The sequence below is a fragment of the Adiantum capillus-veneris genome, chromosome 20, assembly GCF_014529385.1.
Source record: "Adiantum capillus-veneris isolate H3 chromosome 20, ASM1452938v2, whole genome shotgun sequence".
NCBI lineage: Eukaryota > Viridiplantae > Streptophyta > Polypodiopsida > Polypodiales > Pteridaceae > Adiantum > Adiantum capillus-veneris.
In genome coordinates this window covers 31,535,302-31,550,974 of record NC_140950.1, presented here as the reverse complement: position 1 = coordinate 31,550,974, position 15,673 = coordinate 31,535,302, and the positions used below count along the sequence as shown (strand labels likewise).

Here is a 15,673-nt window from a genome sequence, read left to right as displayed (position 1 = left end):
CTCCTTTCCTGTTCTACCCAGCTTACTGCTGCACAAGCAAATTGCGCGGAAAAGAATTGGTGTGAATCTTGAGAATTAAGCATCGAGATCTGCTGCATATCTCTCGCAAACTTGTTGCTTTTGGGGAACTTGCGAACTGCTTGTGTGGAGAAGTTCGAAGTGCTTTTGAGCTCTGTCTGTGAACTGCTTGTACTCGTTTCACGGCGGTGTTTTTTATTTTAATCGATCATTATTAGCGGGGGTTTTGAGCTTTTGCTAGCGTGGAAAACTGCCAGTGGGAATGTGCCACGTGGTGGCTTGTGCGATCAGAGAGGGGGCACATATGACACGTGCAGGCAGGAGGGAGAGAGAGAGAGAGAGAGTTGTTTTAATCGGCAAAAGCAAATGGGAGAATTTCAAAGTTTCCCTTATTTGCATTTGGTTAGGCGAACTGTATGTATGGGCCTGGCTGGACGGGACGCCTGGATGGGACAAGCGGACGTCTAGGGGCAGTTGCAAGAGAGGGAGGGGGTCTGCACCGAGTGCCAAGGGGTAGGACGAGAGATTTTTTAAAGAGACAGCAGGGCAGAGAGCGAGATACCAAGCTACCCCTACGGATAGACAAACAAGATAGCAGGGAGATGGAATGCTGAGAAGAGAGAGAGAGAGAGAGGGAGGTCTCGTTAACGAAACTTTCCTCTCTCTGTTCCATCTGCGTGTGTGTGTGTGTAATATACAAAAAAAATAAAAAAGTGTGTGTAATTGGCCATGGAGATTTGCCTCGACGGATTGCTAAGCCGCAAGATAGATCGACGTTGATGGTTTTACTTAGGTAAAAAGATTTACCCCCTGCACATAGTCTTTGCTTTGGAGGCCACGGGTTTTGAACTTTGGTGTCACCTTCGAACGGAGAAAATTTGAACGCCCGCAGGACAACGCCTAGCTTCCGCCACCTTTCTTCTTCTTTTCTCCCGTGCAAACTGCTTGGGGATTGAAAGGTATGTCCTCCACATTGTGTGTGTGAGAGAGAGAGAGAGTGAGAGAGGTATGCTTATAAATGAACGCATAGTTACATCTGCAGACGGGGGAAATTGCATGTCTCTATGAGAGAGAGAGAGAGAGAGAGAGAGAGAGAGAGAGAGAGAGAGAGAATGAAATGAAATGAAATGTTATATTAACGTCTTCAAAAGACCAAAGTGACCTATGAGACCAGAAAGTTACAATGTGGTGGATCTGATACAAAGTCAGAGTAACAAGATGACAAAATGACAAAATAAAATATTATGGAATCCTAAAATGCTGGGTGTGGACTAAGCAGCTAAAACAGCTAGCTGGGATAGGTAGATCATAGGAGATCCAACATCAGTCGCTGGCGGATCTCATCAATCTTCTCCATGGTCAGTAGTCTGACCGGGCGTTGTGCATGTCGAGCCAAAGTGACTTGGATCCTCTGATGCAGCCTCTGTCGATGTTGTGTAGTCCTCCGCAATCGTGGGCGTCTGGATCTCTCGAGCTCAGTTGCTCATTCGATCAGTATGTCTCTGGTGTAAAGCGACGAGGTCTGCTGTGGTAGTAACTCCTCCGGGTGTCCAGTGGCAGCTCTAAAGAAGTCTGTGATCTGTCTCTGAGACTGGCTAATCTTTCCTCTCATCAGGCTCTCTTTGTGTCTGCGTAGCTCGAGCAAAAACAAACCCAGGCATCTCTGTTCCTCGTACCGCATGACTCTAGAGAATGGTCCAAAGTCCTCTCTGAACAAGCAACGAAAGCGGCCTCGTATTTCGTAGTAGACGGGACAGTGGCATGTGTAGTGCAACTTTGTCTCAGGCTTGATTTCACACAGGGGGCATGTCTTGGCCTCTGCTGGTACTCCGCTGTATCTCCCAGTCTCGATCCGCAGCTGGTGTGAAGATGTGTGTATCTGGCCAATAGCACATCGCACCCCATGAGACAGGTGAGTGTCCATGTATTTGGGCCTCGTCACAAAACCATCCTCCGTAAGCTGGAGGAGATGCTCTCTGTAGAAAGCCATCTTCGTGCCTAGCTCCTGTACTGGCTGTATCCATGTCCTCTTGGTGTCTAGTTGGGTCAAGTCCTGGCGAATGAGCCTAGTGATCTCGGACTGTGTAAGAGTCAGAGAGGGCGCATCCAGTGAGTATTGGAAAGGAGGCAATTTGTCTATGCTGAACCCATGCGCCTGAAACCATGACGTCATCTCCCCATACCAGCATGTTGTATCTCCTTGCACGGTTAACTGTCGAGAGGACTCAAGTGAAAGGCGTGCATATCCGTCTCTGGGAAGTTCCCACATGCGGTGTATGAAGGAGACCGATCTTGTGAGTGTCTCAACCACCAGTGGGAAGGCAGCTAGCTCTGCTCGTATAATAGCACGTGGTACTGAAGTCTTGGCCCTAATGAGCCGCGAGATCATAGAGACCAGAGGCTTCTCCATGTCCCCCCATCTATCACTTCGGCCTGTCCTCCCGTGATGGTCCAGTGAAGGTCCCCAAATCTCAGCTCCATAGAGCAATACAGAAGCCACCAAAGTGTCAAAGAGCCAGAGCTTCGTCCGAGGCTCCTGAAAGTGGACTTGTGAACACATCCTTTCTAATTTACCCAATGCTGCATGGGCGCTCTGGTCAATCGAGTCTCTGCTGCCATCCTCAATGAAAATGCTGGCCCACTGAAAACCACTCCAAGGTAAGTGTAAGCATCTGTATACTCCACCTTCTCCTGTCTGTATGTGAAAGCAGGCGTTGACCTCCTTATCCATTGTGGGGTGGTATTAAATACCATGACCTTGGTTTTACCAAGGTTGACGGACAAACCACTTTCTTGGGCAAACCTATGCAAAGCATCCAGGTGACGTTGCATCCTCTCCGGAGAGTCAGAGATCAAAACAATATCATCAGCATATAACAATAGTGGAATCCATGTCCCCGCCAGCTGTGCACCTCTATCACCATCTCTCTCAATGTAGTCAGAAACCTCATCTACATACATACCAAATAGAGTAGGAGAGAGCGGGCAGCCCTGCTTCACCCCAACAGTGGAGTAAACCGGTGTGGATAGACCCTCTGGGGTGCGTACATGCCCCACTACTGACCTGTATAATGCCATGACCCCCCAAATGAGCTCTGTGGGTACTCCCATCTGCTGTAATCTGCGCATCAATCTCGCTCTAGGCACTGTGTCAAATGCTTTACGAAAATCCACAAAGCTGCAATAGATCCGTCTCCCACGCGATCTACCCTCCTCAATGATGGCTCTGAGTGTCAAGATATGGTTAGGAGTAGAAAAACCCCTCCTGAAACCTGCCTGCCCGGTTGCGCGTATCCCCTCCCTCTTTGCCCATCTACTCAGCTGCTGCTCAAGAATAGATGTGTACAACCGTGCCAATGTGTGTCCAATCATGATGGTGCGATAGTTCCCAGGCTCCATAGGGTCTCCCGACTTGAAGATAGGTACAATAGTAGATAGGCTCCGGGTATCAGGCAAGCCCTCACACATGGCACGGTTAAACATAACTACTAGAAGCTCTGCTAGTAAATCTCTGGCATGCATGAAATGCTCAGCCACTAAGCCATCATGATCATATGCTCTCCCAGTCTTCATCCTGTCAATGGCCTTCCTCACCATCTCAGTGGTGAAAAAAACACATGTGTGCGGGCATGGATCGGGGGGTCGGGAAGGGGGGGCTGCTTTGGAACTGTGTACAAAGATGATGCATACTGGCCCTAGGTCTCTGTAGAAGTGATGGCAAGGGCGGGGGAGTGTTCCCCCCTCTGTAGAAGTGATGGCAGGGGGGAGGGAGGGAGAGAGAGAGAGAAATGAAATGTTATATTAACGTCTTCAAAAGGCCAAAGTGACCTATGAGACCAGAAAGTTACAATGCAGTGTATCTGATACAAAGTCAGATTAACAAAATAAATTAAACTAGGATAACAAAATATAAATACTGCGGGATCCTAAACTAAGCAGTACAATGTGAAGGCAATATGGGAGGGGAGTAGAGATCCATCTTCATAGGGATCCATCTTCATCTGCACTGTGGACGAGAAAGAGTATGGCTTGAATCCTTTGCTGTAGCCTCCTTCGAAACTGTGTAGCTCCTCTTCCCCATCGGGGTCGTCTAGATCTCCCTAGCTCCAATGCTCGGTCTATGAGAATGCCAGTAGTGCGGGTAGACCTCTCAACTGTTGGCTGCTCCTCTGTCTGAACTTTTGGGTGTACAATATCTAGTGTAAAGAAATCTGTGATCTGTCTCTGGGGTTGTCGCTCTTCAGCTCTCCTCAGTAAAGTTTCTCTATGCCTGTGTAACTCAAGTAGATATAGCCCAAGACATCTCTGATCCTCATAACTCATGACCCTAGATAGAGGCCCAAAACCTTCTCTGAATAGACAATGAAAACGGCCTCGTATCTCATAGTACACTGTGCAATGACATATGTAATGTACTTCTGTCTCTGGCTCTAGATGGCATACGCGGCATATCCTGCTATCTGTTGGTGTCCCTCTGAATTTGCCAGTCTCAATCTCGAGTTGATGTGAGGACGTGCGTATCTGGCCAATGGCACAACGCAGACCATGAGAAAGATGCGTGTCCATATAGCTAGGTCGAATCACAAACCCATCCCTGTGAGGTGGAGAAGATGCTCTCTATAGAAAGCCATCTTTGTGCCCAACTCCTGTAACGGCTCTATCCATGTCCTCCTCGTGTCGAACTGGATCAGATCCTGACGAATAAGTCTATTAATCTCTACTCGTGTCAGAGACCTCAAGGGTGCCTGTAGAGAGTATTGAAAAGGAGGCAACCTGTCCATGGTGAAACCATGTGTCTGAAACCATGATGCCATTTGTGCAAACCAGCATGATGTATTCCCATTAAGAGCTAATTGTTTGGAGGACTCTAGAGCCACCCTGGCATATCTGTCTCTAGTAGTATTCCACAGACTGTGTACAAAGGAGAATGATATGGTAAGCGCCTCAATCTCCATAGGGGGGGCAACTTATTCCGCTCGAATGATATCATGCGGTACGGAAGCCTTGGCTCTAATCAGCCGAGAGATCATAGATACCAGGGGCTTCTCCATACGCCTCCAGCCATCTTGGCCTATAGAAGGTCCCCAAACCTGCACCCCATATAACATAGTAGAAGCAACCAAAGTATCAAAGAGCCATAACTTTGTCCTAGGTTCCTGGAACTGAACCTGCGAACACATCCTCTGCATTCCTCCCAGAGCCACACCAGCTCTAGTTAGTCTAGTCTCAGCAGCTCTTCTCAAAGAAAATCTCGGCCCAGTAAAGACTACCTCCAGGTAAGTGTATGCATCTGTATACTCCACAATCTCCTGACCATATTTGAAGGTAGGTACTGATCTCCTAATCCATTGCGGTGTGGTGTTAAACACCATAACCTTGGTTTTACCTAGGTTTACACACAGTCCACTATCCTCTGCAAAACTGCGTAGTGCATCCAAATGTTGTCGCATACCTTCTGGTGAGTCAGATATCAGCACAATATCATCAGCATATAGTAGCAATGGGATCCACGTCCTTGCCAGCTGGGCACCCCTGTCACCCTCTCTGTCAATGTACTCAGACACCTCATCAACATACATACCTAATAGAGTAGGAGACAATGGGCAGCCCTGTTTCACTCCAATAGTAGAGTGAACTAAATCAGATACCCCTTCCAGAGTGCGTACATGTCCTACCACTGATCTGTACAAAGCCATAATCCCCCAAATCACCTCTATGGGCACCCCATCTCCTGCAATCTACGCATCAATCGGGCTCTTAGTACCATGTCAAATGCTTTGCGAAAATCCACAAAGCTACAATAGATCCGTCTCCCATGTGCTCTACCCTCCTCAATGATGGCCCTGAGTGTCCGAATATGATCAAGAGTGGAGAAACCCCTCCTGAAGCCGGCTTGACTCTTTGCTCGTACACCCTCACCCTCTGCCCAATTACTCAAGTGTTGCTCCAGAATAGATGCATACAACCGTGCCAATGTGTGTCCAACCATAATAGTGCGGTAGTTCCCAGGCTCTGTGGGGTCCCCGGCTTTGAAGATGGGCACAATATTAGACAGCCTCCAAGTCTCAGGTAATCCCTCACACATGGCACGATTGAACAACACTGCGAGAACCTCCATCAGCATATCCCTGGCATGTATAAAGTGCCCCGCTACTAGACCGTCATGAAGGAGTACGAGCGGAAGTGCGACGCGAGAGAGAGAGTGCGAGAAGAAGAGCACGACGATATGGTGAACTCGCTCTACTGTAATGTGTAGAGCATAGTGAGTTCTTATTAGGTTTTTACAAAAGAATATGTGTACATACCTGGCGGCCCGCCCACTCACCTGGGCGACCACGTTGGGCTTTATACCTCAACAACCTCCCACTTAAAGTCCAATGTGGTACTTTAAGTGTGAGAGAAGCTACTATACAAGCTAATATACAAGAGATGTAGAGAAGTGATGTACTACCCTACACCTAACTGCTTGCAAAAATGCGCAAAGCTCTCTGAGGGAAGTCCGTTTGTAAGTAGATCAGCAGGATTTTCTGTGGTGTGAACTTTGACAAGCTGAAGTTGCTTATCCTCGAGCATTTCCCTGATGAAATGATACTTCATATCCACATGCTTTGTCTTTGAGTGATAAACTGGATTGCGAGCCAATTGTATAACACTTTGACTATCACAATATAACACAGGCATCTCTTCTTTGATTCCCAAATCTGTTACTAGTCGATTAAGCCAAATTGATTCTTTGCATGCCTCTGATGCTGCAACATATTCAGCCTCTGTAGTAGATTGAGTAACACAATCTTGTAATCTAGAACACCATGATACTGCTCCACCAGCCAATGTAAAGACATACCCTGACGTAGACCTTCGGTTGTCTAAGTCACTTGCATAATCTGAGTCTGTAAAACCCTTTACACTTAGCTCTTGACTCCCATAGCATATATGCATACTCTTTGTAGCTTTCAGGTATCTCAATATTCCTTTCACTGCCTCCCAATGTTTCTTGCCTGGGTTTGACATGTATCGACTTACTACTCCCACTGCAAATGCAATGTCTGGGAGAGTAGCAATCATTGCATACATTAAACTACCCACTGCAGACGCATATGGAATCTTATCCATTTCAGCCTGTTCTTCCTCAGACACAGGACAATCTTGTTTGCTAAGTTTCACATATGGTGGCAATGGAACACTCAATGCCTTTCCCTTCTCCATATTGAAACGTTGCAAAACCTTGTCAATATACTCTGTTTGAGATAACCAAATCAACTTCTTTGATCTGTCTCTCTCAATGCGCATACCAAGTATATGACTTGCCTCACCCATGTCTTTCATGTCAAACGATTTTGCCATCTTTGACTTCAAAGCTGAAATTTCTTCCAAGTGCTTGCCAGCAATCAACATGTCATCCACATACAAAATAAGGATCAGCCAACTGCCATCCTTAGCCTTCTTTGTATATAGACAGTGATCGAACTCACTACGTTTGTAGCCTTGAGAAAGCATAAACTTGTGGAATTTATGGTACCATGCCCTCGGTGATTGTTTTAAGCCATAAAGACTCTTTAACAACTGGCATACCAAATCTTCCTTGCCTTTCTCAACAAACCCTTCTGGCTGTTGCATGTAAATTTCCACATCTAAATCACCATGCAAGAACACTGTCTTGACATCCATTTGGTGCAACACCAAATCTAATATGGCAACCAATGCAAGAAAGCATCTCAATGTAGTCATCTTGACCACCGGAGAGAAGACTTCATCAAAGTCAATGCCTTGTTCTTGCTTAAAGCCCTTGGCAACAAGCCTTGCTTTGTACTTTGGCTGACTATCATGAGCGGTGATCTTATACCTGTAAACCCATTTACAAGGTAGAGCCTTTTTGCCCTGTGGTAATTTAACTAGCTCCTATGTCTGGTTTTTATGCAGAGCTGTCATCTCTGACTGCATGGCCAATTGCCAATTCCCGGAGTCCTTCATTTGCACTGCTTTCTTGTAACATGAAGGCTCATTGCAATCAATCAACATGACATAGTTCATAGATGGAACAAACCAATCAGGAGGTCGCGTGATACGTCGAGATCTACGCACAATAGGTGGCTCAGGCTGAGCCACAACATGTGGTTCCAATCTATCCTGTCCTTGCTCCTCTTGAGCCCTGACATTTTGTCTTGCACGTGCAGGTCCATCTTCTTGGAAGACAGCTCTTCTAATCTTCTCAACCCTCTCTGGTTTAGAATGATATTTGGCTTCATTAAAGTGAACATCATTGCTGCGGATAACGTTTCTGGATTCGGGATCCCAAAGTCTGTACCCCATCTCACCAGAATTACCATAGCCTAGAAAGATGCACTTTCTACTCTTTGGCTCAAGTTTGTTCCTAAATTCCTTTGCATCGTGAGTATATGCCTCATAGCCAAAGACTCTGAGATGCTTGTATGAGGGCGCCTTGCCTGACCATACCATCTCTGCCACTAAATCCTTCTGCAAAACCTTGCTAGGAGATCTATTTATAAGATGAACAGCTGTTGATACAGCTTCAGCCCAAAACCCATCTGGCAGCTGTGCATTAGACAACATACTTCTGACCTTCTCTTGTATGGTCCTATTCATCCTCTCAGCAACACCATTTTGAGGAGGATTGTAAGGAGCAATAAGTTCACGTTTTATACCTTTTGACTCACAAAAGTCCTGAAAGGCCTTTGAAACATACTCTCCACCATTGTCAGTACGTAAGCATTTAAGCTTCTTGCCACTCTGATTCTCCACAAGTGTCACAAACGTTTTGAAAACACTAAACGCTTCATCCTTGTGCTTGAGAAAGTAAACCCATACTTTCCTCGAGTAATCATCTATAAATGTCATAAAGTAAGAAGCTCCCCCTAGAGATAGGTTAGGCATAGGTCCACACAAATCACTATGAACAAGTGCCAACTGTCACAAAGTGATGATGTGGCCGACAGCAGAAACCCTAATTTTTGCCAGAAACCCTAAAATTCCTGCAAACCCTAATTTTTGCCAAAAACCCTAAATTCCGGAAATCGCGGAGGCAGATTATTATTTTTATTTTTTTTATTTTTTTATTTTTTTTATTTTTGGAAAATGATGAGCGACACGAATTTTGCTTTTGCTTTTTTTTATAAAAAAAGAGAAAAGACTCTCTAAGAGAGAGAGAGAACTGATGCTTTTGATTTTAAAAGCTTTTGGGGCTCTGCTTTTGGGCATCCCTTGTAACCTTTAAATTAGTGGTGAGGGCCTCACTTCTCAGAGCATCTGGACGCAGAGTCTGAGAGTGAAACCCTAACCGCTCTCTTGTACTTTGATGATTGATTAATATAAAAAGAAATACCGAAAGGGGCGCCAGTCTTTGGGGCCAATATCTCTAGGCACGGAACTCCGCCGGGCCAGTGCAAATCTATTGTGATCTGTGAATTGTTTTGAAGTGGTTATTTGGTGCTGTCGCGGTTGATTCTTGACTTGGAGTGTCCAAGTTTGTTACAGTGGTATCAGAGCCCGACCGATTTCTCTTCTACGGGAAATCCGATCCCCGAATTTTTTTTCCGCGGCACCTATGGCTTCAGGCAATGATCAGTCGACTCCCTCTGCATCTGGAGATGCGGGCTGGGATCACAACGAAGATTCAGGCAGAGAGTATGGCCCGCCTCGGCCTACTCAGGCGGAGCAAAGAAAGATGGAGCGTCGTCAATTGATTGGCGATGCAACAAAGATGATGCTCAATTTTGCCAAGGACCCGAAGATGGCAAAATATATGAACCAGACCTCTTTGAAAGAGGTACAGATGGAGTGGCAGAGAACCACAACACCACTCCCGAAACCCGCTCTCAAGAAACCTTCTGCCTCCAAGAAATATACGGAGAAGGAACTGGAGAACGTGGTTGATGCACGGATTGCTCAGCTTTTTGACACGCAAAAGAAAGCCAAAAAGCACGGCAAAAAGCAGAAGAAAGGCACAGACTTCCCGGGATATTTGGGTCGTCAGTTGACATTTGACAAGGCAAAGAAACTGAAGAAGCGCTTCAAGTTTGAAGGCCTACCCAGTTCTTCTTCTTCTTTTGACAGTTCTTCTAGCTCTTCAGACTCGAGCGAAGAAGACAGAAAAAAGCAAAAAGCGAAGCAAGACACAAAGCTTCGGAACGGGCAAGAAAAAGGCAAAGAAGGCTACATCTCGCCCAGAGACTGACAGTTCTACTGAGGACTCGTCTACAGACAGCTCAGATTCCGATGACGGAAAGTTTTATGCGAACAAGAAGAATTTTTACAAAGCCAACCAGTATGACTTTCTCGAAGATAAAAGCAAGAAAGTCCGAGAGTTTAAGGAAGGTGGCCACTCGATCAAGTTTGATACTTTTCAGGATACTCAGATGCTTCGAAGGCTTTGTCTTTTATACAGCAGTTTGACATCGCTTTCGCGGGAGGACGCTATTCAGAGCACTCCAAGATTCGGAGAGCTGCCTCTTACTTTAAGGGGAATGCTCGTACTTGGTGGTCCACGCTTCTATTAAGCAAGACTGTGCCAGTTACATGGCTGAAATTCAAGAGGCTTTTTATTTCTTCTTGGTTGACTCAAGAGTTTGAGCGAGATATACGAGCTGCTTGGAACCATCTCCGGATGACCAAGAGCGATACAGTGAATTCTTATTGTGAAAGATTCTGGAGCTCTTTTCTACCCGCCTCTTCATTCAAGAAGATCTCGTTCAGAGAACAGATTGAGCGGTTTACCTTGGGTTTACCTACAGAGATCCGAAATCACTGCTTGGAACAGAAGTCAGCTTCTGTTCAGGAGTTGATGAGTCATGCGAAGCGGGGCTTTGCCATTCACTCTGGCAGTCTGACCTACCCCACAGATGAGGCCATGACACAACGAGCCGAACAGACTTCTGGGAATGAAAGTAGAATGAAAAAGAGCAACCCAGAGAAAAAAAAAAAGGATGCACGACCCAAGCTTACTCCTGAGGAGAGAGCTCGCTTCATCAGAGAGGGGAAGTGCTTTGGATGCGGGGAACATGGACATATTTCCGCGAAGTGCCTTGATAAGGCACAGAAAGAACAGAATGATAAAGACGACGACAGGTCTGAGAGTTCGAGAGCAGCTGAGGAATGTGGCAGAAAAGGCAGATAGAAAAGTAGAACTCGTACCACATGGCGTGGGACTTGCACCGAATCAAATGAATGAAAGTACAAACTTTGCCGCTTTTTTTGGGGCAAAGTGAAGGATCAGGAAGCTCTTTTGAAGGAGCCAAGGCCAACTTCTTTTCACTTGGAATTGGCGGCTCGATTTGGAACTACGCCCGACAGACTGACGCCACAGGCGGAGGTAGTTCGACTGGTACCCGGATGGGATGTTGCCATTACACTGAGCATTGGCAAACTTCGTTTGCAATGACAGGGGTGTTCAGGGCACGTGAGTGACGTTCTACTCGGGATCCCTTGGTACCACAAGAACTACGCCGTGGTTGACTACCGGGCCGAGAAAGCGACTTTGATAAATGAAGGGCTTAGAGATTGTACTTGAAGAACTTCAGTTTTCTTACTCATTCTTTTGGGAGAACTGAACGATGGATAAAAGTTGAATATGTTTTGACCTGAAGAAAAGAACGCCAAGATTTTTTTCTCCGAGCCCTCATGCCGATTGCTTTTGAGAGGGCCTGAAGATCATACCATTGCTCTGATATCTGGAAGCACGCCACCGAATCGGCCACCTTATCGTGTGAGCCGATTACAGAATGAAAAGATTATGAACTCAGTGAAAGACCTCTTGGAAAAGGGTCTTGTCCAGCCTAGTACTTCACCGTATTGCTCTCCAGTGTTGTTGGTTTTGAAGAAAGACGGATCTTGGAGAATGTGCATCAATTATAGCACTCTCAACGAAATCACCATCAAGAACAGATTTCCGATTCGTAGGATTGATGATATACTCGACAAGTTACAGGGATCCTCGTGCTTTAGCAGGATTGACTTGAAGAGTGGATATCATCAGATCAGGATCGCGCCAGGAGATGTCTACAAGACAGCTTTTCGGACGACTTTTGGGTTATTTGAGTTTTTGGTGATGCCTTTTGGCTTAACCATTGCTCCTGCGACATTTAACCGGATGATGGATAGGATTTTTCGAGAGTACAGGCTATTTGTTGGCACTTTCTTTGACGACATCATTGTTTTCTCCAAGAATGAGGCAGAACACAGAGATCATCTGCTTCAAGTCTTTCAGGCATTACGAGATCACACACTAGTGATTAATGCTAAGAAAAGTGAATTTTTTCTACCAGAGATACACTTTTTGGGACACATTGTGTCAGCCGCAAGAGTGCAAATGGATCCGGCCAAGATAGAGATTATCTGTAATTGGCCCGACTTGAAGAATGTCCATGAAGTTAAAAGCTTCTTGGGACTGTGTTCGTACTACAGGCGGTTCATACGAAAGTTTGCAGAGGTTGCTTCCCCTTTGCATACCTTGACACAGAAAGGAGTACCTTTTTCGTGGGGACCCACAGAGGTGACTGCCTTTCGGACATTGAAAGAGAAATTGACTACGAGACCTATTTTGACTTTGCCGGAATTGCAGAAGTCGTTTGAAGTATATTGTGATGCTTGTGGTCGTAGTCTGGGTGCGGTCTTGCTGCAAGAAGGCCATGTCATAGCTTACGAGAGCCGTTTGTTCTCTAGGCCGGAGATGACAGCACAGATCTATGGGAAAGAGCTTTTGGCGGTTATCCATGCTCTTACTCAGTGGCGGCATTACCTACTCGGAGCGGATTTTACTGTTTTTACAGACCATCAGAGTTTGCGCTACTTCTTGTCACAGAAGCAGCTTTCGGAAAAGCAGATGCGGTGGGTGAACATCTTGTCACAGTTCCACTTCCAGATTGTCCATGTGCAGGGTCAGAAGAATGTGGTGGCAGATGCTTTGTCTCCGAAACCGTTGGTTCTGGCTATTTCCGCGATACATCATACGAGCTTCGAGGATATGGTCGATCAGTATGCCACAGATACAGATTTTGCAGATATTTTCACACGGATACGGGATGGGGAGACAGTAGCTGGATACACCCTTCGGGAAGGCTACTTGATGAAAAAGACTATGTTGTGAGTTACACAGCCGTTGAGGGAAAAGGTTATGACTGATTGCCACTGTCCACCTTTTATGGGTCACCGCGGCATTGCTACCACCATGAAAGGGGTAGAGAGAGATTTCTTTTGGCGGAGACTGAAGAAGGATGTGGAAGAGTTTGTGCGCAGTTGCTTGGTATGCCAGAAGGTCAAGTTTGACAGGCATAAGGCACAGGGATTGTTACAGCCTTTACCCATACCCACCCGTCCCTGGGAAAATATTGAAATGGATTTCATTTTTTTTTATCTCCCGAGAATACAGAATGATCACGATGATTTTCCGATTACATGGCACGCCTGAGACGATTGTCTCCGATAGAGACCCCAGATTTATGAGTTTGTTTTGGAAGGCAATTTGGGAGAACATTGGCACGCGGTTGCAGTTCTCGTCATCGTTCCATGTGCAGACTGACGGGCAATCTGAGATTGCCAATTCAGTGATTTTAGATTTATTGAAGTCTTGTATCTCGCATCAGAAGACTCAATGGGAAAAGAACTTACCTTTGGTGGAATTTGCCTACAATAACACGATACACTCTTCGACGGGAAAGATGCCATGTGAGATTGTTGAAACTGCTGCGAAGGTTCCATCCTTCCTGAGCACGAAAGATTAGAAATTTGAAGCGGATGAATATTCGCGAGATTTGGATACGGCTTTTGCCAAGGTTCGCGAGACTTTGCAGGAGTCTCAAGAACGACAGAAAAAGGCAGCGGAACGCCATCGTCGCGAGTGGAAACTGAAGGAGGATGATTGGGTGCTCTTACTTTTGAGAAGGCACGCCTAAGACAGAAAAAGGGAAAGGAGAGGCTTTTTTCCAAAGCTTAGTATGTGATACTACGGACCTTTCCAGATCACTGACAAGATAAATGATGTCTCCTTCCGATCGGAACTGCCAGATACTTGGAGGCTTCATAATGCATTGCATGTGAGTCTCTTGAAACCTGTTAAGGGTGATGTGCCTGATGATGGGGAGCCTGATGAGCAACCCAAAGTGGAAGAAAACGAGGAGATCCTTGTTCCTGAACAGATTTTGGCACATAATGATACGAAGAAAGGTAAAGTCGGAAGGCGGTTCTTGGTTAAGTTCAAGAACTTTCCTGCATTTGATGCGAAGTGGATGGAGGAGGAGGACCTAGCAGATACTCCTCGGATTGTGAAACTTTACCTCGATGTTTTGGTTTAGCATAGTCTACTCCAAACGGAACGCAGAATTCAGCTTGGCCGGAGATCTGGTGCAGTGGGATGCACAAGAGGGGAGTTACTCCACTCCTTTGTCAACAGATGCCTCGATTTTGATACTAAAGTCACTGATGTCTCTTTGAGCTTCAGGGATACTGAGAGCTGACAGTATTCTGCTGGATGACTTTATGAAATGGAATTCCTGATTATGATACTGATTTGTTCTTGACTTCTTGTGAGTGCAGAAACTGATGCCGAAATGATTGCAGCATTTTGGTTTGATTGATCTCGAATAGACATGGTTGCAATAGGGGTTAGTCAATCGGACATCGATGAGGTCCCGATTGGACCTAGATGTGATTGCTAGCTACATTGCCGATAAATCATGGTCTAAGATCCGAATGAATGTTGAATGTCATATGATGTCCTGTGATGTCTGGTGATGTCCTGTGATGTCGTGTGATGTGACTGTCGATTTTGTACATGTACTAGATGTGCGTTCCTAGTACGTAGGTACTAACAGTCAGTGTCTGCTAAGACGGTTTATGGCTTTTGTCGGTTTTGCAGGCGTAATTGCGGTCGATTACAATGCTTTCAAGAGGGGGGTATGTCACAAAGTGATGACGTGGCCGACAGCAGAAACCCTAATTTCTGCCAGAAACCCTAAAATTCCTGCAAACCCTAATTTTTGCCAAAAACCCTAAATTCCGGAAACCGCGGAGGCGGATTATTTTTTTTTATGGAAAATGATGAGCGACGCGAATTTTGCTTTTGCTTTTTTTTATAAAAAAAGAGAAAAGACTCTCTAAGAGAGAGAGAGAACTGATGCTTTTGATTTTAAAAGCTTTTGGGGCTCTGCTTTTGGGCATCCCTTGTAACCTTTAAATTAGTGGTGAGGGCCTCACTTCTCAGAGCATCTGGACGCAGAGTCTGAGAGTGAGACCCTAACCGCTCTCTTGTACTTTGATGATTGATTAATATAAAAAGAAATACCGAAAGGGGCGCCAGTCTTTGGGGTCAATATCTCTAGGCACGGAACTCCGCCGGGCCAGTGCAAATCTATTGTGATCTGTGAATTGTTTTGAAGTGGTTATTTGGTGCTGTCGCGGTTGATTCTTGACTTGGAGTGTCCAAGTTTGTTACACCAACTGTCTATCTCTTCTACTGCTTCTATGCTTATGTGGCTGCTGTGTTTGCTTACCATATAGACAATGTTCACAGAATTCAAAATCATTAAATGACAAGCCAGGCAAATAAGCAGAACGAGACAAGATTTCCATTCCCTTCTTGGACATATGTCCTAACCGGCTATGCCACAAAGAAACGTTCGGCTGCTCGGTTACATTGATTACATTT

The 15,673-nt window shown here is 45.7% G+C and overlaps 1 protein-coding gene across 8 annotated transcripts in view; it reads left to right on the top strand.

The window, feature by feature from the left end:
* The first annotated feature begins 403 nt into the window (after positions 1-403).
* Positions 404-15,673, top strand: part of LOC147432321 (protein GAMETE EXPRESSED 3-like) — an 84,814-nt gene continuing 69,544 nt past the window's right edge. For 4 of the 8 annotated variants that reach the window (XM_086492291.1, XM_086492297.1, XM_086492293.1 and 1 more), the window contains exon 1: positions 405-977. The gene's annotated coding sequence lies outside the window, so the exon portion shown is untranslated. Of the gene's footprint in view, positions 978-15,673 lie in introns of all 8 variants that reach the window. The other 4 variants (XM_086492295.1, XM_086492294.1, XM_086492296.1 and 1 more) reach the window with 2 other exon arrangements.